Source organism: Castor canadensis, chromosome 14 (assembly GCF_047511655.1).
Source record: "Castor canadensis chromosome 14, mCasCan1.hap1v2, whole genome shotgun sequence".
NCBI classification, from domain to species: domain Eukaryota; kingdom Metazoa; phylum Chordata; class Mammalia; order Rodentia; family Castoridae; genus Castor; species Castor canadensis.
Genome location: NC_133399.1, coordinates 10,339,321 through 10,364,532, shown reverse-complemented (window position 1 = coordinate 10,364,532; position 25,212 = coordinate 10,339,321). Strand labels below are relative to the sequence as shown.

General features: G+C 42.5%; 1 protein-coding gene across 1 annotated transcript in view; it reads left to right on the top strand.

Annotated features, from left to right (window-relative positions):
* The first annotated feature begins 7,075 nt into the window (after positions 1-7,075).
* The window catches only part of LOC141416644 (uncharacterized), a 138,820-nt gene continuing 120,683 nt past the window's right edge, over positions 7,076-25,212 (top strand). Inside the window, exons 1-3 of the mRNA XM_074053788.1 lie at positions 7,076-7,400; positions 8,214-8,339; positions 8,730-8,965. The gene's annotated coding sequence lies outside the window, so the exon portion shown is untranslated. The remainder of the gene's footprint in view (positions 7,401-8,213; positions 8,340-8,729; positions 8,966-25,212) is intronic.

Sequence of the window (25,212 nt, the reverse complement as noted above, 5' to 3'; positions counted from 1 at the left end):
AATGTCTGAGGTCTGATGTAAAGTTAAACTACTAATTGTGCTCATGAAAGGGAGGCTGCTGATGATACTAGCACAGAATTGAATTAATCATAAAGGGACATCATAAATAATTCCATGTCCATAAATTTGGTGACTTGGAGAAAAGGAACTAATTCAAGGAAAGAAGCAATGATCAAACCTTACATAAGCACAGAGAATACAGTTAGCAGGATAGGTATTGAATATATTAGTTCAGTTAGCAATAACTACCCAAGGCAGAGAGGAATACGCCTGGTTTGTCCCAGTAGTTTAGTCTGCATAACATTTAAAGAAGAAATGACACAAATACTCTGCAGCATCTTTTGGAAATAGAAGCATAATTGACACTTAATATTTCACACTATGAATCACCACTGCCACAGGAGCAAAACTGAACAGACTTTACATGACACAAACACTGCACACCAAGAGCACTTATGAACATAGATACAAAAATCCTCATCAAATAGTGGCTTCCATCTAAGAGCATATGACAAGGATTATACACAAAGACCAAGTGGGACTCAGTATAAGAATATGAGATCAACTGGGCACCGGTGGTTCATGCTGTTGATAATAGAGGTGCAATAGATTGAGAGGGCCCATCTCCAAAACATCCAGAGGAGAAATAGATTGGGGTTGTGGCTCAAGCACTAAACTGCTCAATTTGCAAGTGTGAATCCCCAAGTGCAACCCTAGTTCTTTCTATAACATGAACAAAAACACAAAACAAAAACCAAGAATGAGGAAAAGCCAGGTGCTGTTGGCTGACCTGTAATCCTAGCTGCACAGGACACAGAGATCAGGAGGATCTCAGGTTTAAACCACCCCCTACAAGTAGTTTTCAAGACCCTATTTGAAAAATCCCATCACAAAAAAGGGGCTGGTAGAGAGGTTCAAGGTATAGACACTGATTTCAAACCCTAGTACTGCAACAAAAATGAGTATAAACTAAAGAAGTAGGTAAATGTAAAAATAATGCAACACAAAAATAGTAATAAAAATGACTAGACAAAAAAAATGAGTCAAGAATTCCTGCAAAGAAGATGCATATGTTAAATACATTGCTTGAATTTCTGACCAGAGCAATAAGGCGAGAGAATCCAATGAAAGTGATACAAATCAGAAGGTCCCAGTCATGTTACCCTTATTTCCAGGTATAAATGTTCATGTGATCCTATTCCTAAATGACTCTAAAGAGTGCACCATATCCAAGCACTGGTGTCTCATGCCTGTAATCTCAGCTACTCAGAAGTCAGAGATTAGGCGGATCGAGGTTCCAAGCCAAGCCTGGCACATACTTCGCCCCTATCTCAAAAACACCCATCATAAAAAAGGGCTAGCAGAGTGGTTAAACCATTAATTGTGCCTGCCTAGCAAGCATGAGGCCCTGAGTTCAAACCCCAGAACAGTAAAAAAAAAAAAAAAGAAAGAAAGAAAGGATAGCAATGCTGTAAGTATCACAACACTTGACTGTGAATTATACTAAGGATCCAAGTAACAGAAACAACAGGCAATGACAAGCAAACAGCAAGATTTTAAAGAGCAAATAATTCCCATGAAATTATTTTTTAAAAAATCACCACAACGGAGTTCATGGAGTGGCTGAAGTGGTATAGCATCGGCCTAGCAAGTGTGAGGCCGTGAGTTCAAACCCCACTATCAGTCTGGATATAAGTTCATATGAGAGAAAAATGAATTTCTAAGTGGACAGGTACCAATCTTCCATGTATTTCATTATGGATATGCAAGTACTTCAGAATGCAACATGCTTCCTGTGGTCTCTGTTATTGACAGTGAGGACACCCAGCCTTGCTAACTTGACATAAATGTTCTGTGTTTGCCAATCTCTGTGTGGGAGACAGCATTACAGAACACAGTGAATACCATGGTTTTCAACATGGCTCTCCATGAGCCATGCTGCAGGACCATCAGCTCAGATGAGCTGAATGTTCAAAAATTCTCGAGGGTGTGTTTTTCTCTCAGTTACTGCAGTTTGAACTCACTTGCTATGCCAGTCTTGTAGAGCCCCACTACTGCCCACAGCCCATGTTCAAAAGTTCTTACAGTGCATAAAAACAAAATTTCTTAAGATAAGTCATTAAGAAAGAAAAAACTTTTTTTCCTCCTTGGTAAGACTGAGGTTTGAACTCAGGACTTCACACTTGCAAAGCAGTCGCGCTACCTGCCTCTTGATCCATACCTCCAGTCCATTTTGGTCTGGATGTTTTGGAGATGTGACTATTTGTGGATCTGACCTCAAGGCAGAACCAAAAACTCATCCAGGAGAAACACCATATGACAGCACAGTGTGGAAAAGTCCTCTTTGGTCATTCATCCCTAGGTGTCGCCCGCAGAACTCCCACTGCACACATAGCATTCCAGTATGAAGACTATAAAGGCAAGCTATATAATCATAAGAAATATGGGGAAACCCTCCATTCTCCCCAGTATCATCAGAACCATGGCATGGTGCTCAATGGAGAGAAAGCACAGGAATGTAAGCAGTGTGACGTCCTGTGCATGTAAGCATTGTGGAAAAACCTTTGCTCGTTTTAGTTCCCTTCTGACACATGAACGGATTCACACAGGGGAGAAATCCTATGTATGTAAGCCTTGTGGGAAATTGTTCATTGATTCCAATTCCCCTTGATTTCATGAAATGATGCACTGTGGAGAGAAACATATAGGTGTATAGGTGTAAGCAATGTGGAAAAGCATTTGCTGGTCCCAGTTCCCAACAAAACCATGAACTAACTCACGGTGAAGAGAGTTATGCAATGTAGAAAGGTTTTCAGTTGTGACATTCACCTTAGAAAACATAAATTATTCATACTGGGGAGATCCCTTATGTGTGTAAGCACTGGGGGAAAGCATTTAAATGTTCTAGTTACACTGAAATACATGGAAGAATCCAACTGGGGAAAACCTATGTTTGTAAGAAATGTGGAAGATCCTTCATTTGTTCTGGTTCCCTTAAGAGACATGCGGAGACCCACTCTGGAAATAATTCCTAAATACAGAATGTGGAAAGGCCTCCTTATCACATGGTCTTTCTAGCAATTATGACAACATGTAAGCAAGGGAAGTGACTTCAATGTAAATTGCATGGGAATGCCTCTTGTCAGCCTGGTTCAACTCAAGAACATAAAATCGTGTATGTACTATGGTAAGAAATCCTAAGTACAGGGATTTTGCAGGGTCTTTTTTCAGGCAACAAGTAATAATGCATCTGAGATCCAAACCTTGCTGATGGAGCAGGGCACCAGTGACTCACACCTGTAATCATTGCTACTTGGCAGGCTGAACACCTGGAGGATCTCAGTTTGATGCCAGCCCAGTGAAATGGTCTGCAAGACCCCATCTCCAAAATAAGCAGAGCAAAATGGACTGAAGGTGTGGCTGAAGTAGAGCATCTGCTTTGCAAGCACCAAGTCCTAAGTTCAAACTCCAATCACACACACACATATACATACAAACACACAAAACTTTTAATGTAAAAATTATCGCACATTCGTCACTTAAAGGCAGTACTTTGTATTTTTGTGGGGGCAGAAAGGGCAGAACTGGTGATGAGCAGGTCCAAAATACACAGCATGGATGTAAAGACTGGCTGAGAGAGATAAGATCTGAACCTCCCCCAGACTGCCCAGAAAATACCTGGCAAACATTAACACTATAGTTTCTGTTGTTCCTTGCATCCTGCACAGATGGGAATGGGGAATAACCCATTACAATAGTTCTGAAGGTTTGCTCAGTGTGCTCCACCTGTCACCTTTAGTAACCTTTTAGGTGTTTTCCCCTACTTAAGACTTCATACGTATTATTTGCATCTCATTACCGTTTTACCAGTGAATTGTTGGTAGGGACATTTGTAATCCAAAAATTTTATAACATCTGGCTGTTAAGAACTCCAATCATCCTAGCCCACATGCAAAGAACCCAAGGCTCTTCTCCACCAACCCCAACCCAAACCACATTTTTCTGAATAGAAACCAGAGGACTGGGCTCCTGAGCTGCTCAGCTGAATCCTGCCTTTTCCCTTTATGGCGTTATCTCACATTCTGCTTTTGATAAAGCTTGCTGCTTTGCTCCTCACCTTTTGTTTCCAGGATCAATTCTTTGATTGGACCCCAGTCTAGAACCTGACAAGAATCCCAGCTCCCTTCCACCCCAGCAACCCTGCATGGTGGCTGGAGAAGGAGAGGAAGGGACACTGGCACCCTTTCTAATTCCTTAAGTTAGGTAGCAGTTAGGCATGGGTTATGGGAAAATCCACATTGTACCTGTATGGAGAACTCTTTCAAGTCTCCGAGTTAAAACATTGTAGTTGAAGATTCCAACTCTTACCAGCCTCTGTTAGTGTCTTAGTAGTCCACCAAGCAGGCATCAACTGGTGATTTTAAGTGCTCTGCTTGTTACAGGATTGTGGTCTAAGGAGACCCTTGTCCAGAAGGTTTCAGGTACAAGAATTCGGGCAGGACATGAAATGAACTGAAAATGATAATTAAATTTGTTGGCGGGAAGAAGAAGGCACTGCCAAAGAAAGAGCCATGGGCCCCAGCCAAGTGGAATAGAAGCGACTATCATTTTTTGAAGGTTCTTTATAAATTGAAGCTCAAAGGAGGTGTAGAAGTCTGGGTGGTCATTGCAGGATGGGCTAGGGTGACCAACAGCTTTGAGTAACAGGGTCCTGTCATACAATATGGGGCACTCTGCACATGCACCTGTGCTAGCTCTCAGGTATTTTACTTGCATGCATGAAGTGTGACTAATATTCATGTTTTAGGTAGAGGGTTTTTACATGAGATGAGGAAATCAGGGTTGGAATTACCCCAAGGCTTCTTTTCTCTTTACATGTTTGAAACTGTCTGTCCACTCCTCCCTCATCAACACCACCTATCCACTTATCCCTATAGTAAATCCTAAGCATCTGAGAAACACCTTGCCTTTTCCACAGTCTAACACAGACCAGGATGAACACTCCAGAGGCTTCCTCATCCCTCCATTTAAATTATCCTTGAGCAAGGGACAGTGGCTCACACCTGTACTTTCCGCTACTCAGGAGACAGCGATCAAGGGGATCATGATTTGATGCCATCCCTTGCCATATAGTTCACAAGACCCTTAAGCTGGCAGAGTGGCTTAAGCGGTAAGAGTGCCTAGCAAGCATGAGACCCTGAGTTCAAACCTCAGTGATGCCAAAAACTAAGAAAAATAATCCATCTGAAATTGTAGTACAGGTTAGATGGTGATTTTTAGGTGAGTTCCAAGGATATTCACTTCTGCTACAATCTATAGTCTATCACACAACCTGCTGAGGACACACAAACACACATATACAAATACAGTTTTGGGGGTCTTGGTCCAGTGTATCTAACCCAAGAACTTCTAAGACCCTAGATATGTCTGGAGTGAAAACACTGTCCTTTTCTCATTAATGAGATCACTGGTGGCTGGGAAGCCTTAGTTAGTGTCAAGATAGGGAAAGATAAGGTGGCCAGAAAGAACAAAGTTGGGTTAAAAGAAGGAGCTTTTAAAACTTATTTATCTTTGTAAATAATTGTCAGGATTGTATGGGTGCCTGTGGCTTAAGCCTATAATCCTAGCTACTCAAGAGCCAGAGATCAAGAGGATTTCTGGTTCAAAGTCCGTGCAAATAGTTCATGAAATCCTATCTTGAAAAACTCTTCACAAAAATAGGGCTGGTAAAGTGGCTCAAGGTACAGACCCTGAGTTGAAGCCCCTGTACTGCAATCAATCAATCAATAATTGTCAGAATTCAAATGACCCACCATGCCCAAGAGGCATCTGGTCACAAAGTGGCTAGAGACTGAGTTAATCATTACTGGCCACTGAGCTTATCAACCACATGAATGTAGCAGAAACCTCGATGAAGCCCCAAATGATGGGCTCAGGGGAACATCAGGGTTGGGGAACACAGGAAGGTTGTGTCCACACAGGCCATGGAAGGTCCCCACATTCCATTCCCCATTACTTGTCTTGTGCACTTCCATTTGTTTGTTTGTGGGATGCAAATTTTATCATAAGTTGGAAATAGGAAACTTTCTATTACTCATTCCTGTGAGTCATTTTAGGATATTAGCAAACATGAAGGGAAGGTGACTCTGGGAACTTGACATTGTAGCAGGGCAGGAATGTGGGAACTTTGCATACCCACTTTGGCATCTGATCTGTGGGCTACCTTGGGGGACTGAGCCATTGGGGGACTGGGCTATCCTGGGGGACTTGTGGAGTCCTACACTTATGCCAGGTAGTGTCAGAATTCACTGGAAATTTTGGGCATGTACTTCATGTCTGGAGAGGAAGAGAACTGGTTGTAGGTCTCTGGTTGTAGGAGAGATCGTGTGTGCTGTCAGAAGTCTGCTGTGTAAAAAGTGTGCACTTTCTCCTGTGACATACGTAACACAGTCAATTTCACCTCCAAAGTCAATTGCAAATTCTACCACTATCTCCATTCCAGGAATCCATCCCCACCATTTCCACCTTTGTTGTGTCTACCCAAGTTCACACTTGACCTCTACAGCCTCCACTGGCAAGAAGACCTCTAGGCGATCAGGACTCTGGTGATGGCACTCATGCAGAAAATTAACCCCAGTGCTGCCCCAAAGAAAAAAACCCAAATACTTTCTATTACCCCTTAGGATACATTGTTGGGGCTGGGGTCTTGTGGAATGGGATTTGACTCAACATGAGGTCAATCTCTTGTGCCACATTTCCAGTCCACTTTTCTCTGGCCATTTTGGAGATGGGGTGTCGCAAACTATTTGCCCAGGCTGGCCTCCAAATCCTGACATCAAGCCTTAGAAGAATTTAGGATTTCAATTGGTTGCCACTGGTGCACAGGTCAGTATTCTTAAAATAACCTCACTTCAAAACTCTTCTATGAGACTGGGTGTGGTAGTACACACCTGCAATCCCAGCACTCAGGAGGCTGAGCCAGGAGAATTGTGAGTTCTGTGGAAGCCTGGGCTACAGAGTCAAAATACAAAAGGGCTGAGGTGGAGGTCAAGTGACACAGGACTTGCCTAGTAAGCACCAGGCCCTCGCTCAATTCCAAGTACTCCAAAAAACCAAAATAACAATAAATCAGGAATAGCCCTGCTCCATGGCAGTGTGTTCACATGAGGTGAACAGTGTGCTGGAATCTTCCCAATCTGAAGGATTGCTTATGTGGCAGTTTAAAATCCATATAAAGTATCTTGGGATCTTCCTTATCTACATTATAAGTCACTGTGCAATGGAAGCGGGAGCTCTCATGGTGTCTAATTCAAAGATTTGGATTCAGCATCTTTGTCTCATTTACCTCCTCAATGTTGGAGTGACACTACTCAGTAACCAAGAGGGAGCAGAGCGTGGAGGTGAGTGACTCCAAGCTGAGGGCTTTCTTGAGCCTTGGTGCTTCCTGAGCATCTTCCCTCCCCTGCATGTGGACTCCTGATATACAAAACAGTTGCACAGTGGTCACTGAGACACTGCAGAGGAGGAGGAGGAAAGCAGGAGGGCCAGGTGTGGATGTGATTGGGGTGCGGTCCATTTTCAGGTCTGTTTTTCGTGACATTTTCTGAATGGTGTATCTGTTTCTGTATGAATAGAGTTGCCGGTGTCAACATGTAACTTGTACATGTGAGGAAAATCTGTGGCAGTCACACAAAGATGCACTTGGGTAATCTTCTCTAGAAAGAGTTTCTGCATTACAGGTTATTCTCACCTCAAAAGTGACCCAGGTGAGAAAGTCTCTTAAGGTGTGCAAACAGTTTTCACACCGGGAGTGGGGCCAGCAGGGGATGATGGATTCCCTCAGGTAAACCCTTAGGTGTTCCTTCCTAATAACTAGAGAGTGATTCACTCTTGGGCTGTCAGCAGTCAGTGTGGCCCTGCAGCTTAGGTATGGGTTTAGCCTGTGCTTGCGCATTTTCTTGTGACCTTGGTTTAAGCAGCCTGCTGTCTGAGTAGTTCAAAGTTTTGCTTTCTGTTTCTTCTTTATTACTGTAGAATATTCCTGCCATATTACTCTATTTTTGCATGCATTGAAGTGTGTATTCCCTAATTAGTGAGGTTTTATTTTCTTGGTTGAAAATGGATAGCTTGATGGAGAAGGTTTGAGAAGTCATTGGTCATGTGCCTCATTTCATATTCCTGATGTGTGACATCACGTCCTCCTCCTGTTCCAGTGGGCCTGGCCTCCTCTAGGCACTCACCTTCTCTGTAATTCTGGAATGTCTCCTGGGACACTGTGTGTGGAATGTCATAAGGATATTGTGATCCCATTTTGAGAAGGAGGAGAAGCACTGAGTATGGTAAGAAGCAGGTGCCTGGTCTGGAGATCCAGGACAAGTTCTGCTAAATGTATTCATCTCCCAGCTGGGCCAGATCCCCAGGCGTGGACGACTGGGCTGGGAAGGGCTGGGAGAAGAATTTGATTTTGGTTCCTCTCAGCCAAGTAGTTCATGCTTTTGCCTTCACTTGAGCCTTACAAGGCGGGTCCCAGACCATTCACCCATCAGGATTGGGGTTCCTCGGTTCGGGAACTGTGTGCTGGGGAGAGCGAATCTCAGGGTATTTGCAACCCACAGCAGGATCTTCCATTTGGGTCCACCGTGTTTTACACCTGCGTCTGAGCTATGAGGCCCCATGTGGCCCATTCAATACGTTTATAATAGCACACACTTTTATTTTTGTGTTTTCAGGAAGGGGTTTAAACTCAGGCCGGGAGCTTGCTAGGCAGGTGTGGACCAGTTCAACACCGCCTCCAGCTCCACTAACTTAATAAAAGAAGTGACGTCAGTTGGTAGCATGAGATGGTTACCTGGCGTGGTAAGAAGCAGGAGCCTGGTCTGGAAAGTGCAGACTGCTGGTTAAATTCAACTGCACCCGAGGCTGGGCCAGGTTCACCCGAGGGAAGGAAACCTGGACTGCGGGAACTGTGAGTGGAATCTGTCATTTGGGCTCTGAAGGGGAAGTAGTGGACACATCTCCTGTCACTCAGGCTTGAGGGTGAGGGACATTAGCCAATCAGGACAGGAGTTCTGCGAGCTGACCAATGAGGACTGAGGATCGGAGGAGACATTCACTGCACAAGCGCCATCGTTGTAGCCGATGTCACGATACTTGCAATCGTGTCTCAGCGGAGAGGTCCCAGGTGTCCCAGCTTCCATGGCTCTGTGTCCCCGACTGCAGGAGACTGGAGACGACGAGACTCCTATGAAGTTGAGAAATGGTGAGATTTTAGCGGGAGTCGCGGAGCAGCAGCGGGGACGCGGCTCCGGCAGGGCTCAGGTGTGTGGTTGTGTGCCACCTGCTCTGCTCGGCTGTCGCTGCTCTGGGCTGCAGGGTGGAGCTGGGCCGGGGCTGGGACCAGCGTCTGTCCCTTTGTGATGTGAGTGGCCACCTGGGCTGCTCGGAGCCCTGTGGGCAGCTCGGCCCCGCGTGTCCCCAACTGCGCGGTGACGTGGGGGTGGGGTGAGGGAAGAGGAGGGCTCCTGCCTCGTGCGCCAGGGATGCTGTGGGGTGGGGTCCCCGTGTCCCCTCCTCAGTGGCCCCTCGTTTTCCTGAGTCTTCAGGGTTGGGGAAGGATCATTTAAACTCCGGAACCTTTGTGAGTGCTCGCCATGAACCCCCGGAGTCCCTTCCCCTGTGGCCCCAACTCCCTGGGAAGGACGATGCTCCTGCAAAGTGTCTGTGGTTGGAGAGGAGGGGACCGCGACACTCTGTGACGTCACAATTGTGATCCTCCACTGTTTCTAGACCTGATTTAAGGAAGGAAAAGCTGATGATGGGAGACAGGGCCCTACTTGAATGCGGTGTTGCAGTAGGGGAGCCTCAGGTGCTGGGTCCCCAAGTACCCTAAGGTGAGGCGGAGGAGGGTTTGCTTTCTCAGGAAGCCCGGAGTTCAAGTCCTAGTACAGCAGAGAACAAATAAAATGTGTGTGTGTGTTGGGGGAACCTGTCCCGTAAATGAACGGGAAAGACATTTGATTTCACTTGGCTGCTGCTCCACAGCAGAAAGTCCCGGACTTTTTTAATCAGCCCTGTTTACCAGGATTACAAGCTCTGGGGTAAAAGTGGGCATTCCAGCTCTTTTTCCCCAAATACTGAGATAGTGTCATCAGAGTGTGATCTGTGCCAATTGAGAAAGTGGAGAGAAGACACTTGGATTCTCCCAAATGGAGGAAAGGCTTTGTGTATCTGGCCTTGATGTGGGCGTGCAGAATCACGCAGCCCCTATCCGGTAGTGTATGAATCCTTCTGATGACCACGGGTGGTGTCTCATCCTCATCTTAGCAGGTGTGTAACCTTCTGAATGTGGAGTCCCTGGAAAATGTTGCCGAATGCCTGGCTTTTTCTCTTTGTTTTCTTTGTGGAATATTTTTCCTATATCATATCAGTTGACTTAAGCATTTGAGAATTTCTTGCATTACTGATTGTATTATGGTGATTTTATTTCTTTTTTCTGTGTGTGTAAGGCATTGGGTTTTGAACTCAGGGTCTCAAACTTGGTAGGCAAGCGTTCTTACCACTCAAGCCACTCCGCCAGGGTAAGATGGAGATTTTCTTGTTTGGAATTTGTATGGATAGATTGTTGATGTCTTAAAAACAAAAAGAATTCTTGAAATAAGTCATTGTTTAGTGCGTAGATGAAGTAAGATATAAACATGAAGGAATCACCCCACTTGTGAATGAATACACCATTTGGCACTTCTTGGGTATCTCCCTGATGTCATCTACCTTTGCACCAAGAGGAGACCAAAGGAGGGATTGTCTGGACGTTCCTTATCACTTTACCTTGTGTTTATCATGAAGGAGAATTTTAGTTGTTTTTACCTTTTGAATTTTGAATTAATCCATGTTGCCACCCATATCATTAGTATTATGCTAGAAATTTTTTGTGTCTTTTTGTTTGGTGGTTCTTGAGCTTGAACTCAGGACCTCAGACTTAGTAGGCAAGCAGGCGCTCTGCCACTATAGCCACTCTATAAGCCCCAGAATTTTTTTAATTGAATGCTAAAGTAATTGCTGGTTTGTTCGTTATGGATAAATTCAAATTTAGTGGGAAGTTTTCATAGTATATGAATTTATGAACTGAGCTTTCGTTGATGTGTTTATTATAATTTGACAGCTCTTGGAAATAACCAATGCGTTTTGTCCATCTAGGGTGAAGTGGTTTTTCTGTATGATTATATCTTGCATTCTCTCTCTCTCTCTCTCTCTCTCTCTCTTTTGATGAACTAGGGTTTGAACAGAGCATACACATTGAGCCTCTCCATGAGCCCCTTTTTTGTGATGGTTTCTTTTTTCAAGATAGGGTCTCATGAACTATTCGCCTGGGCTGCCTTTGAACTGCAGCCCTCCTGATCTCTGACTTCTGAGTACCAGGATTGCTGGAGTGATCCCCTGCACCTGGCTCATCATTACTTCTTGTGTTGATTATTTCATACATTGCCTTTTTATTTTTAGTCAGACTGAAGTTTAAACTCAGGACTTCATGATTGGAAAGCAGGCTCTCATTTTCTTGAACCAGACCTCCAGTTCATTTTGCACTGGTTATTTTGTGGATGGGGCTTGGGAACTGTTTGTCTGGTCTGGCCTCAAACCTCAGTTCTCCTGATCTTAGCCTTGCATGTTGCTAGGATTACAAGCTTAAGCCACTGACTCCAGCCTCATACATGGTCTTTTATTTTATGTGAAACTGTTTTTCTTTGTCTTCACCTCTTTTCTCCCTCTGTCTCTTTATGCTATATAAATTGTATTTTTTTTTCTGATGGTACTGGGGTTTGAACTCAGGGCCTCACACTTGCAGGCAGGTGCTCCATCAGTTGAGCCACTCCACCAGCCCTCTGCTTTTGTTTTTGAGTGTATTTTTTAAATCTTTTCTTTTTTTGGTGCTGGGGATCAAATCCAGGGAGCTACATCCCAACCCTGTATTCCAGTGCATTTTACAGTAAAAATATAACAAAATGATGAATTTTTATAAACTAATTTGGTGCTCTCCAACTTATCTTTCACCTTTTTTTCTTTTGGTGGAACTGGGTGGGATCTGAACAAATGATATCTTTTTCTGTTTCTCAAACTATTTTGCTAAAATATAATGATGAAGATAATTGAATATGTTTATCTTTTGAATACAGATCTACTAATGAAAAGTGAAATTCTCAGAACAATTCACATAACTGGGAGTTCAAATTTAGACTTCCCCTATCATTAATTATTTACCAAATTCATCTGAATAAACCATTCTTACCTCAAAGGCCATGCAAAACCCAATCACCAGATATGTCTTACAGACTCTAGCTTGATGACTAAGAATTTTTATTGGTGCTGTCAATGAGTTAAAAATAAGAAAGTAAACATGAGCAGTAATAGATGTCAGAATTCAAGGTTTTTCTTAACATTTTATATGCTTCCTTATTTCACATTAAATTTCACTGGAGATGGAAAAGTGCTAGTTTTACAAAACTGGACAATTTATTCATAGTTATTGACTACCATTTTTTCTACATCCTAGGAATACGAAAGAATTGAAATGAGGAGGATGATAAGTTCCTGAAAATGCCATTTATACATCAGGAGGAGGCAGGTTTTATTTTGTGTGGCATCTTTTGGTTTTCTAAATGAAACATAGAGGGTTCAGAATATCCTTTTTTATGTTATATTTTTTGCATTATGGGGATTGATTTCAGACCCTCATGGTTGCTAGTCCAGTGCTCTAACACTAAGCAGAAAGACAGATAAAGTTATCTTTTTTGATGAAAAACTTTCAATCTTTCTGCCTCAGCCTCCATACTGCCTGGATTCCAGGCATGGATAACCACACAATTTGTCAGTTGTTCAATAGACTGTCTTCTGCAATGCGAGTTCTTACTGCCTTTGTCAGAAATAAGCTGGCCATAGGGTGTGGTTGCTTGTTAGCTACTTTGTTTATTGATCCAGGTGTCAATTTTTCTGTCATTGTCATGCTGTTGTTTTATTACAGGTTGGAAGTATATTTTGAAGTCAGTGAGTATAATGATTCCTGATTTGGAGGCTGGGAGTGGTGTGCTGTTTGAACAGAGGCGATCACACTTGAAAATTAGGTTGTGTACTGTTTGAGCCAAACCTCCAGTCTATTTTGCTCTGATCATTTTGGAGATGGGGTGTTGCTATCTATTAGCCCACGCTGGCTTTGAGCCACAATCCTCCTGATCTAGCTTGGATTATAGGCATGAGCCTCTGATGCCCATGATGGCTTGTTCTTTTTGCTTAAAATGACTTTGGCCTTTCAGGATTTTTTGTGGTTATTTACAAATTTCAAATTTGTTTTTTTCTATTTTTCTCCAGAGTGTGTTTTTTTTTATGGTACTGGTGCTTGAACTCAGGGCCTCATGCTTGCTCTACCACTTGAAACACATCTCCAACCCTTTTCTGTGTTGAGTGTTTTTGAGATAGGGTCTTGTCTGACATGGCTTCAAATGCAATCCTCCTGATCTTTGCTTCCCTAGTAGCTAGGATTACAAGCCTGAGCTAAGGTCACCTCTGGCTCATTCTGTCTCTGTCTACTGTACAAATGTGTTCTGTGTTTATTTCAAGTCCAGTTGTTTATGGTGCATGTTAATGCCATGTATTTTTGAAGCTCATGGATGCCAGGACTGTTTTTTGGATCCTTTGGGATTTTCTGTGTAGACGATGATGCCACTTTTGACCACTGGCATGTTTGCTTGTACTTCTGAACATGTATGTGCATATTCACATATGTTGAAACATTTTTTGTTCTGCTGTGTACTTAATCTAGGGTAATCTTATTTATTATCAGAAAATCTATCACTTTCTTATTCAAAAGATTTTCAATGTTAGGGATTTATTGTACCTAGAACATTGGGTAATTTTTTGGCCGTTTGAAAGGTATGTTTTGGAAATCACAGATTTGGGGAGGGGCACTGGGGTCTGAACCCGTGCCTCAAACCTGCTGGTCAGACATTGCTACTACTTTAGCAACTGCACCAGCCTGTTTATTTTGAGGGGTTTTTCAAGCTTGGATCTGGTGAACTCTTTCCCTTGGCCCTCCAACTGCAATTCTCCTGATCCAGAATAGCTAGGATTGCAGGCATGAGCCACCTGCACTACTCTTTAAGAATGAGGCAAGTTGTAAGACAGTATTAAATAATATCTGTCAAACCATCTCCTCAGAGTCCCATCGTCAGGGTTAGCCAGTGGACTCCCTCTACTGATCATGTCGTAATATTGTAAGCATTCAGAGGGAGAAAAGGTGTTGAACAAATATTGTTTACACAACTTCTTGTGAAAATCAAGTTATCTTTGCAGTCAGGCAAGTGAGGTGTCCCTCCCAAAAATATCCCAGACACCAGGAGCAGTGGATTTTTTCTCTGTCATGTAGAAGAACATGTAGTGTCAGGAGAGTTGGTGTTAACTCTGTCATGGGCTAAGTGATAGGAATTTGCTACACAGTTGCTACAATTCCAGGCAGAAGAAGAAATTAGAGTGACCCGTCAACACAGAGGGTGTCCCTGTTCTAGTGCTTTGCCAAATACTTGTAATCTAGTTTCCGAGTTGCAGCTTGGGTGGAGTGTGAGAGTGTGGTGACCACAAGTTCTGTGAACATGTGGAAGAGCGTCCTATGAATTGGTTATGAGCTGTGTCTAGACCTCTAGTACTTTAAGTGTCACTCTTCATCTCGGAAATATATGTGGGATGTTTTAGGAGTCCATGACCTTTGAGGATGTGACTGTGAACTTCACCCTGGAGGACTGGGCTCTGCTGGATCCTTCCCAGAAGAAGCTCTGCAAAGATGTGATGCTGGAAACCTTCAGGAGCCTGGCTGCTGTAGGTAAAGACAGTACCATTCCCTTACTTAATCCCAAGTGTTTCTGGGTTATCAGTGCTGTTGGATGGTTTGGAAGATGAAAAAGGAACATTTTGAATATAGCAGGCTTTATACCATGAATACAACAGAAATGCAGAAATTTTCCTAAATGTTGTAATAATACATAGTGATTTTCCTGGATATAAATTTTAGAAAAAGCACAGGAAGAATGAAACACTGAAGATGAGGACAAAAACTTCAGCACAAACCTAAGGTAATTTGCATTCACAATACACAGCAATCTGTAATCTTGGTGTTAGAGGACATTTTAATAACAAGGAAATAACACAAAAACATCTAGCTTCAAACTGATTTACTCTCAGAAACTTTTGTTCAAGACAGCATATGAGTTGAGCATCCATAATACCAAAATCAAAACTCCAAAATATTCTAATATAAGAAACCTCAGGAGTGCCATGATGCCAGCCACAAATGTCATTTTGTCATGGTTTATCTATGTACAAACTCTGTTCCATGTACAATATTATTTAAAATACAGCATTAAGCAGGCCCCAGTGGCTCATGGCTATATTCATTCCTAGTCAGGAGGCAAGAGATCAGGAGGCTCTCTGTTCAAAGCCAGCCAGAGCAAATACTTCCCATGAACCTATTTCAAAACAACCAACACACTAGCATGGGTGGAGTGGCTCAAGTGGTATACCACCTGCCTAGCAAGTGTGAGGCCATAATTTCAAACCCCAGTACCAACAAAAAATATGTACAGCATTATGTTACCTTCAGTCTGGATATAAGTTTCATAAGAGACAAAATGAATTTCCATGTAGGCAGGTACCAGTCTTTCATGTATTTCATTATAGATTTGCAAGAACTTCAGTATCCAACATGCTTCCTGTGGTCTCTGTTATTCTCAGTCAGGATACCCAACCTTGCTAACTGTGACATAGATATTCTGTTTGCCAAATCTCTGTGTGGGAGACAGCATTACAGAACAGAGTGAATACCATGGTTTTCAACATGGCTGTCCATGAGCCATGTTGCAGGACCATCAGCTCAAATGAACTGAATGTTAAAAAATTCTCAAGTGTGTGTGCTTGTGTCTCTCAGTTACTGGGGTTTGAACTCAGGGCCTTCCTCTTGCTATTCAAGTGTCGTACTATGTCCCCAGTCCATGTTCAAAAGTTCTCAGCACATAAAACCAAAATTTCTTAAGGTAAGTCATTAAGGAAAAAAAAAACTTTTTCTTTCATTTTTGGTAAGACTGGGGTTTGAGCTCAGGGCTTCCCACTTGCAAATTAATTGCTCTATCAGCCTCTTGATCCATACCTCCAGTCCATTTTTGTCTGGGTGTTTTTGGAGATGTGATTATTTGTAGGGTCTGACCTCAAGCCACGAACCCAAGGAGCCTGACAAACAAACAAAATCTTATTGAATTCTTCATTTTTTACAAAAGCTAAGTATTGGAGAAACTATTTGAACATATCAAAAATAGTCATGGTGGAGAATTTTTCGTGAGACTCCAAAGCATATTGTGAACCAAAAACCTCATCCAGGAGTAACACCATGTGACAGGCCAGTGTGGAAAAGTCCTCATTGGTCACTAATCCCTAAGTGTCCCCCACATAACTCCCACTGCACACAAGGCATTCCAGTATGAAGAATATAAAGACAAGCTATATAATCATAAGAAATATGGGGAAGCCTTCCATTCTCCTCAGGACCTTCAGAAGCATGACATGGCTCTCACTGGAGAGAAAGCACAGGAATGTAAGCAGTGTGGGAAAGTTTTCATTTCTTCTACCTTCCAAAGACAAGAACGTCTTCACAATGAAGAGAAACCCTGTGCATGTAAGCATTGCAGAAAAACCTTTGCTCATTCTCGTTCCCTTCTGACATGAAAGGATCCACATGGGAGAGAAACCCTAAGTATGTAAGTCTTGGGGGAAAGCTTTCATTGATCCCAGTTCCCAATGATTTCATGAAATGATGCACAGTGGAGAGAAACCCTATAGATGTAAGCAATGTGGAAAAGCTTTTGCTTGTTCTGTTCTCTAAGAAAGAATGAACTAACTTACAGTGAAGAGAAGTTCTGTATGTGTATGCAACGTGGAAAGGTTTTTAGTTATGACATTCACCTTAGAAAACAAAAATTATTCACACTAGGGAGACCCCCTATGCAAGCACAGTGAGAAAGCATTGAAATGTCTTCGTTACATTGAAATACATGGAAGGATCCACACTGGGGAGAAACCCTATGTATGTAAGAACTGTGGAAGATCCTTCATTAGTTTTGGTTCCCTTAAGCGACATGGGGAAACTCGTTCTGAAGATAATTCCTAAATATAGAATGTGGAGAGGCCTCCTTATCACATGATCTTTCCAGCAAATGTGATGTGTAGGCAAAGGAAGTGACTTCAATATAAATTGTTTGGGAATGCTTCTTGTCAGCCTGGTTGAACTCAAGAACATAAAATCATGTATAAACTATGGTGAGAAATCCTGAGTACAAGGGATGTTGCTGAATTGTGTTTTAGGCAGCATGTAATAATGCATCTGAGATCCAAACCTTGATAACATACAGTGACTCACACCTGTAATCATTGCTTCTAGGCAGGCTGACATCTGAATGATCTCAGTTTGATGCCAGCCCAGTGAAATGGTTTATAAGACCCCATCTCCAAAATAAGCTAAGCAAAATAAACTGGAGGTATGGCTCTACTAGAACATCTGCTTTGCAAGCACCAAGCCCTAAGTTCAAACTCCAGTCATACACACAAACTTACACAACTTGTTAATGTAAAAATTATCACACATTTGTCATTTAAAGGCAGAACTTAATGTTTGTGTGGAGCAGAAGGGCATACCTGGTAATGAACAGGTCCAAAACATACAGCATGGATGTAAAGTCTTGGCTGAGAAAGATAAGTTGTGAACCTCTCTCAGACTGTCCTGAAAATACCTGACGATATTGACAATATAGTTCCTTGCATCCTGCACAGACAGGAAGGGGAAATAACCCATTCCAATGAGTTCTGAAGGTCTGTTCAGTGTGGCCCACCTGTTACCTTTAGTAACCTTTTAGATGTTTTCCCCTACTTAAGACTTCATAAATACTACTTGCATCTCATTACAGTTTGACCAGTGAATTGTTGGTAGGGACATATGTAGTCCATAAAGTTTTATAACCTCTGGCTGTTAAGAAGACCTGCCAATCACCCTAGCCCCACTTGCAAAGAACCCAAGGTTCTCTTCTTCTCCAACCCCAACCCAAACCACATTTTTCTGAATAGAAGGAAGAGAACTGGGCTCTTGAGCTTCTCAGCTGAAGTCTACCTTTTCCATTTATGGTGTTATTTCACTTTCTGCTTTCAATAAAGCTTGCTGCTTTGCTCCTCAACTTTTGTTTCTGGGATCAATTCTTTGATTGGGACCCCAGACTAGAACCTCACAGGAATCCCAGTTCCCTTCCACACCACCAACCCTGCATGGTAGCTGGAGAAGGGGGAAGAGGACACTGGCACCCTTTGTTCTCCTTAAGTTAGGTAGCCGTTAGGCATGGGTGATGGGAAAATCTAAAAGGGATCTGTATCGAGAACCTTCAAAGTCTCTGAGTTAAAACACTGTAATGGATTCCAAATTGTACCAGCCTCTGTTAGTATCTTAATAGTCCACCAAGCAAGCATCAACTGGTGATTTTAAGTGCTCCACTTGCTACTGGATGGTGATCTAAGGAGACCCTGGTCCAGAAGATTTCAGGTGCAAGAATTCAGGCAGAACATGGAGATGTACTGAAAATTATAGTAAAGTTTTTTGCAGGGAAGAGGAAGGCACTGCAAAAGCAAGAGCCGTTGGCTCTGGCCAGGTAATATAGAAGCGACTGTCTTTTTTTTTTAAGGGTTTTTATAAATTGAAGATCAAAGGAGGTGTAGAAGTCTTGGCAGTCTTTCAGGATGGGCTAGGGTGATCAACAGCTTTGAGTAACAGGGTCTTGTCATACAATATGGGGCACTCTGCACATGCACCTGTGCTAGCTCTCAAGTATTTTACTTACATGTATGAGGTATGACCAATATTCATGTTTTAGGTAGAGGGCTTTTACCTGAGAGGAAGAAATCAGGCAGGAATTACCACAAGGTTTCCTTTCTCTTTACATGTTTGAAATTGTCTGTCTACTCCTCCCTCATCAACACCGCCCATCCACTTATCCCTATAGTAAATCCTAAGCATCTGAGAAACACCTCATCTTTCCCACAGTCGAATACAGCCCAGGATGAACACTCCTGAGGCTTCCTCATCCCTCCTTTTAAATTATTCTTGTAGCAAGGTGCAGGTGGCTCATACCTGTAATTTTAGCTACTCAGGAATTAGAGATCAGGGGAAACATGGTTCGATGCCATCCCCTGCCAAATAGTTCATGAGACAGTATCTTGAAAAAAGAGTTGACAGAATGTCTCAAGTGGTAAGAGGGCCTAGCAAGCATGAGACCCTGAGTTCAAATCTCAGTGATGCCAAAAAATAAAAATAAATTATCCATGTGAAATTGTGGTACAGGATAGATGGTGATTTTTTTAGGTGAGTCCCAAGGATGTTCACTTCTGCTACAATCTATAGCCTGTCACACCACCTGCTGAGAACACAGTCACAAATACAATTTTGGGGGTCTTGGTCCAGTGAATCTAACCCAAGAACTTCTAAGACCCTAGACATCTCTGGACTGAAAAGACTGTCCTTTTCTCATTCATGAGATCACTGGTGACTGGGGAGACCTAGTTAGCTTCAGGATTGGGAAGGGTCAAGTAGCTAGAAAGGACAAAGTTTGGCTAAAGGGAGGAACTTTTTAAAAACTTATTTAATTTTGTAAATAATTGTCAGGGCAGTGGTGGCTCATGGCTGTGATCCTAGCTACTCAGGAGGCAGAGATGAGGAGGATCTCTAGTTCGAAGCCACCCCATGAAAATAGTTCATGAGACCCTATCTTGAAAAACCCTTCACAAAAATAGGGCTGCCTAGGAAACATGAAGCCCTGAGTTCAAACCCCACTACTGAAAAAAAAAAGAGAGAAACTTTAGGGCCAGGCCAGGTGGCACATGTATGTAAACCTGACAGTCAGCAGTCAGAGCTGGAACGATCCAACCATTGAGGCCAATGTAGGATTCATTAAAAAAAAAAAGAACAGGACAAAGCAATAGAAAAAGGATTTAGGGTTTCTCACTGTACTAGGAACAAACTCTTCAACTGGCATCCATGCTTTTGTATGTTCTTGCTCTCCCACCTGCTGGCCTTCATGTCCCAGAAATCCCTTATCCAGTTCTACTGGCCAGTTCCTCATAGGACACACAGTCCCTAAACAGAAATGTGCTGTCCCTTTGACCTGCCTGCCTTAACTAAATCACAGTTACACATGCCTTGGGAATCGCTTGACACTTGACCACCATAAGCTAAACTCTAAGCTGATGGCTGGGTCTTTGAATGACTTAGCTATCAGACTTGTGGACACCCTGTATCACACCCCATGACCACTCTGTCCTGCCCAGAAGCAGAATACATAACCAAACTGAACCAAGAGAAGCAAAAGGCAGAGTATGATTTTGTTTCTAGTCATTACTGACCCTCACCATATAGAATATTTTCATATAAAATAAGCATAAAGCACATTTGTTCACTCCATGAGGAATTAAAGAGGCCATGCTGCTGGAAGAATGCAGTGAGGGAGGGTGAAAATGGTTAGGTTCGTGGAAGAGGTGTTTCAAATCTCATTAGCTGAATTTGTACTCTGTGGCCATCACAGCCTGTGCTGCACCCTGGGGCCTCTGCATTTCTGAGGTCTCACAGTGTCCCCACTCCCATGGCTCCACTGGGCACTGTCCTGATGGGAACTCTACATGGCTCCAACTCCACAGTTCTAGGCTTTTCTCTGCATTGTATCTATGATGGCTTCACCCTGTGGAGGTCCCTGCCTGGGCACTAGTACTTTCTTAGTCATATTTGGAAATACAGGTGAAGAAAGATTTCTTCATTGGGCAGACATTCAAGGTCGACTTGAGCAGTAAGCCTCAATGTCTCCTGGCTGATCTGTACACCTTGATTTAAGTCCCTTGACCCTGCAGACCTGGACCTGTGATGCTGAGGGTCAGTCTTGAAGATTGTCGCACTGCCTTTAGCGCTCCTTTGTCATTGCCTTCATGTACAGCACCACACTTCCTCTTATCCACTCTTATCTCCGCTTAGAAACACCCTTGGTATTGACCCAAGTATACTTTTTAAAAATTTATTGTTTTGCCAGGCACTGGTGATGCACACCTTTAATCCTTGCTACTTGGAAGGCCAAGGTCAGGAAGATCATGATTTGAGGCCAGCAAATAGTTCTCAAGCCTTCCTTCTCCAAAATAATTAGATCAAAGCTGTGTGCAGGTGGCTCATGTCTGTAATCCTAGCTAATTGGGAGGAAGAGATAATTAGGATCTTGGTTTGAAGCCAGCCAGGATAGTTTTCGAGACTTTATCTTGAAAATACCCTACACAAAATAGTGCCAGCAGTGAGGTTGTGGCAGAATAGTGCCTGCCTTGGAAGCATAAAACCCTGAGTTCAAACCTAAGTTAAAAACACAAGACAAAACAAAAAGTAGCAATTTACAAAAGCAAGCATTATTTCTCCTTCATGACTTGAATTTAGGATGGTGATTTTCTTACTTGGAACCCGAGTGGATAGAATAATGAGATGTGAAGAAGCAAAGAGAATCATTTTAATTAATGATTCGTTTCATGCTAACTTTAATAGATACCAAAATTCATGAGAACTCCACCCTGGTGAATCTATAGGCCATTGCTGATGTGTCTTCCTGATTTTGTCCAGCTCTGTCTCCAGAAGGGAAGCCAGGGCAGATTTTCTCTAGAGTCTTATGTGGTTTTCCTCTTTTGAGTTTTCAATGAGTCGATTATGACATTATTTACCATTAGAATTATGCTGAAGTGTGTGTGTAGATTCTTTCTGGCAGTACTGGAGTTTGAACTCAGGGCCTCATGCTTGCTATGCAGACACTCTACCATTGAGCCACTCTGCCAGCCTCTATGCATGTTTGTTTTCTTGCCTGTAGAGTTGCTCAATGATGGTAGGTAAACCCATCGCTATGACACTTCTCTCATTGCACTGTGTGTGCACATTGGGCAGCAATGGAATTTGAACAGAGGGCTCTGAGCTTAGGAAGCAGGCACTCTATCACTTGAGCCACACCTCCAGCCCTTTTCAGTCTGGTTATTTTGGAGATGAGGCCTTGCTTTTTGCTCAGATCAGTCTGGACCTTGATTTTTGTATTTTCTGATTCTATGTAGATAGGATTACAGTTGTGCAACCGATGTTCAGCTTTCTTCCATGGGGCTGGGGTCTCACAATTTTTTTCCATGGACTGACCTGGAACTGAAGCCTCCTAATCTCAGCCTCCCACATAGCTTGGATAACATATGCACTACTGCAACCAGCTATGTATTGAGATGACATCTCATGAATTTTTTGTCCCAACTGGCCTTAAAACCACAATCCTGATAGCACCTTCCAAAGTAGGGTGAAATAGAAGCGAACATATGAGTTCTCTTACTCCTGGGGTAGTGGAGTGGCTCAAGCAGTAGGAGAATCTGCCTAGCAATTGTGATGCCTTGAGTTCAAACTCCAGAGCTTCCAAAGAGGAAAAAAAAAAACAATTTCTTTTACTCCTTAGGATACTTTTTGGGGTCTGAGGTCTGGTGGAATGGGAATTTGACTCAGTGCTTCATGCTTAAAAAGCAGGAGGTCTACCATTGTGGCACATCTCCAGTTAATTTTCTCTGGTTATTTTAGAGATGGGGGTCTCACAAACTATGCTCCCAGGCTGGCCTCCAACTCCTGATATCAACCTCCCAATATTTAAGATTTCAGTTGGGAGTCACTGGTGTAGAGCTTAGAATTCATAAAATACTTCTCTTCAAATCTCCTCTATGAAACTGGGTGTGGTAGCACACACCTGCAATCCCAGCACTCATGAGGCCAACGCAGGAGAATTGTGAGTTCTATGGAAGCCTGGGCTACAGAGTGAGACCCTATTTGAAAATTAAAAAGGGTCGAGGTGTTGGTCAACTGGCACAGGACTTGCTTAGTAGGTACCAGGCCCTCGCTCAGTTGTGCAGCTGTTTTTTGTTATTTTGCTGAGAGGCTTGTTATTTCTGTGAGAAAACTATTGTTTCCCACACCAGTTTAGATAATCAGCTTTGAAAATGCCTCTCTTACCCAATGTGGAGTCACCTCTGTCATTGCTCCCCTTCCAGTCCCACTCTCTTTTTCATGCCCTGGTAATTCTAACCTTTGTGTAGATGAACCTAGGCATGCCAGGCTGAGAGGTTCTCCTGTACCTTCTGTCCAAGGCTGTCTGGAGCTATGTGATGTAGGGATGGCATGGAGTAAGACATACACAGAATGCTTGGAAAAGTGACCCAAAATATTCTACTTCGGTGTCATTGGGGTACATTGTGACATTTGCAATAGTGTTTATAATAAATCTTAGTTAGACTCACTTCTCCATCTTTCTTCTTTATCCTCCCTCTCCCTTTCTTTTAATCATTTCAACAGTACTAATTTTTCAGTTTTCATACATGAGTGCCTAATATTTCTACCATATCTGTTCTCCTGCACCTCTTCCTTTTGTCTTCCCTCCCCTCTGTATTGGCTACATTTGAGATAGAGTCTTTTGACCTATTTTCCCAGGGTTGGCTTCAAATCATGATTCAACTGATCTCTGCCTCCTGAGAACATAGAATTACAGACATATGTCACCAGCACAGGTACTTTGCAGTATCTAAATTTTTGATGGATACTGCATTTTTTAGCTGTTCTGGGGTTAGAACTTGGGGCCTCACACTTGCTTGGCAGGCAATCTACCCCTTGAGTCACTCCACCAGCTGGATCCTGCATTTTTTTCCATACCTGAAATTTTTCACCGAACCAAGGTGAAATAATTTCCCATACTATTTGATACCATGTAGTTTGTTTTCCATTTAGGTCTAATTCACACTGGAGTAAAACCTATGTATGTAAGTAGTGTGGGAAAAGCTTCTTGCGTTTGAGTGTTGTTCAAAGACATGAACCAAGTCACAATCTACATAAGTCCTTTATATGTAAGCCATGTGGGAAAGTCTTCTTTTCTTTGCATACTGTTAAAATGCATGAACAAATCCATCGCAGGGAGAAACCATACGTATGTACTTCCTCTTCTCTACATCCCTGTTGGTGACATGAACAAACTCATATTAGGATGAAACCCTTTATATGTAAGAAGTGTTGAAAAGCCTTCTTGTATCTGAGTGATGGTCAAAGACATGAAACAAATCACAGTGGAGAGAAACACTTTTTATGTAAGCAAGGTGGAAAAGTCTTTAATTTTTCCAGTTACATTAAAAGTCATAAAAGAATTCACATGATTGAAGCCTTATGTGTTTCATCATTTGGTAAAACCTTCTTTGGTTTGAAAGTCATTCAAAATCATGAACAAACTTACAATCAACAGAAGTCCTCTATGTGTACGAACATCTTCATTTCTTTGTATGGTGTTCAACATTATGAATGAACTCAGATTAGACAGAAACCCTTTGTATGTAATCAATGTGGGAAAGCCTTAAGTTCTTCTTTAGTTACCTCAAAACGCATGAAAGAACTCACTGCAGAAATTTTGTGCATGTAAACAATGTGACAAAGCCACCTTTTATTGAGCAACCTTCAAAATCGTGAACAAACTCACAGTGTAGGGAAAATATATGTAAGTAGTGTGGGAATGATGGAGTCGTGTCAAGGAACTTTGTGAGGTCTGATATTTTGATTAGTTTTCTCAGCTAACTTGCGCTTCATGGAAATGGCAAGAAAAGGCATGGCAACAATTATTTGGAAGGGAGAAACTGTAATAATGCATCATGAAATGCAAGCTAGAAAGGAAGGGAAGTGCTAGGATAAATGAGCTGGGATGTAAGCACTAGATGCCTTACAGTGGAAAGTACCAAACTCCTGGGAAATTGTGGTGGAAGACAAGGGTGTATGCATTTGCAGTTAGGGAATAGGTAGAGATGAAAAGTTACTGTTACATGAAATGACTGAGAAGAAAAATCCCACTGACCCCTGAGAATGACAGGAGAGCAGAAGGAAATGGAAATATTGAGGTCAAATTTTTATTCTGTGTGTGTTTCAAGGTAAAAATTTAATGAAAGAAAAAAATTGGCTAGGAAAAGTTCTGAAAATAGCAGTCACTAGAAGGTAATGGTCACTGTGAGAGGACTCAGCCTGAAAGACAAATAAAGAGGAAAGAGGAGAATTTTGGTCTGAGAGCAGCACAGTGGACAGGACAG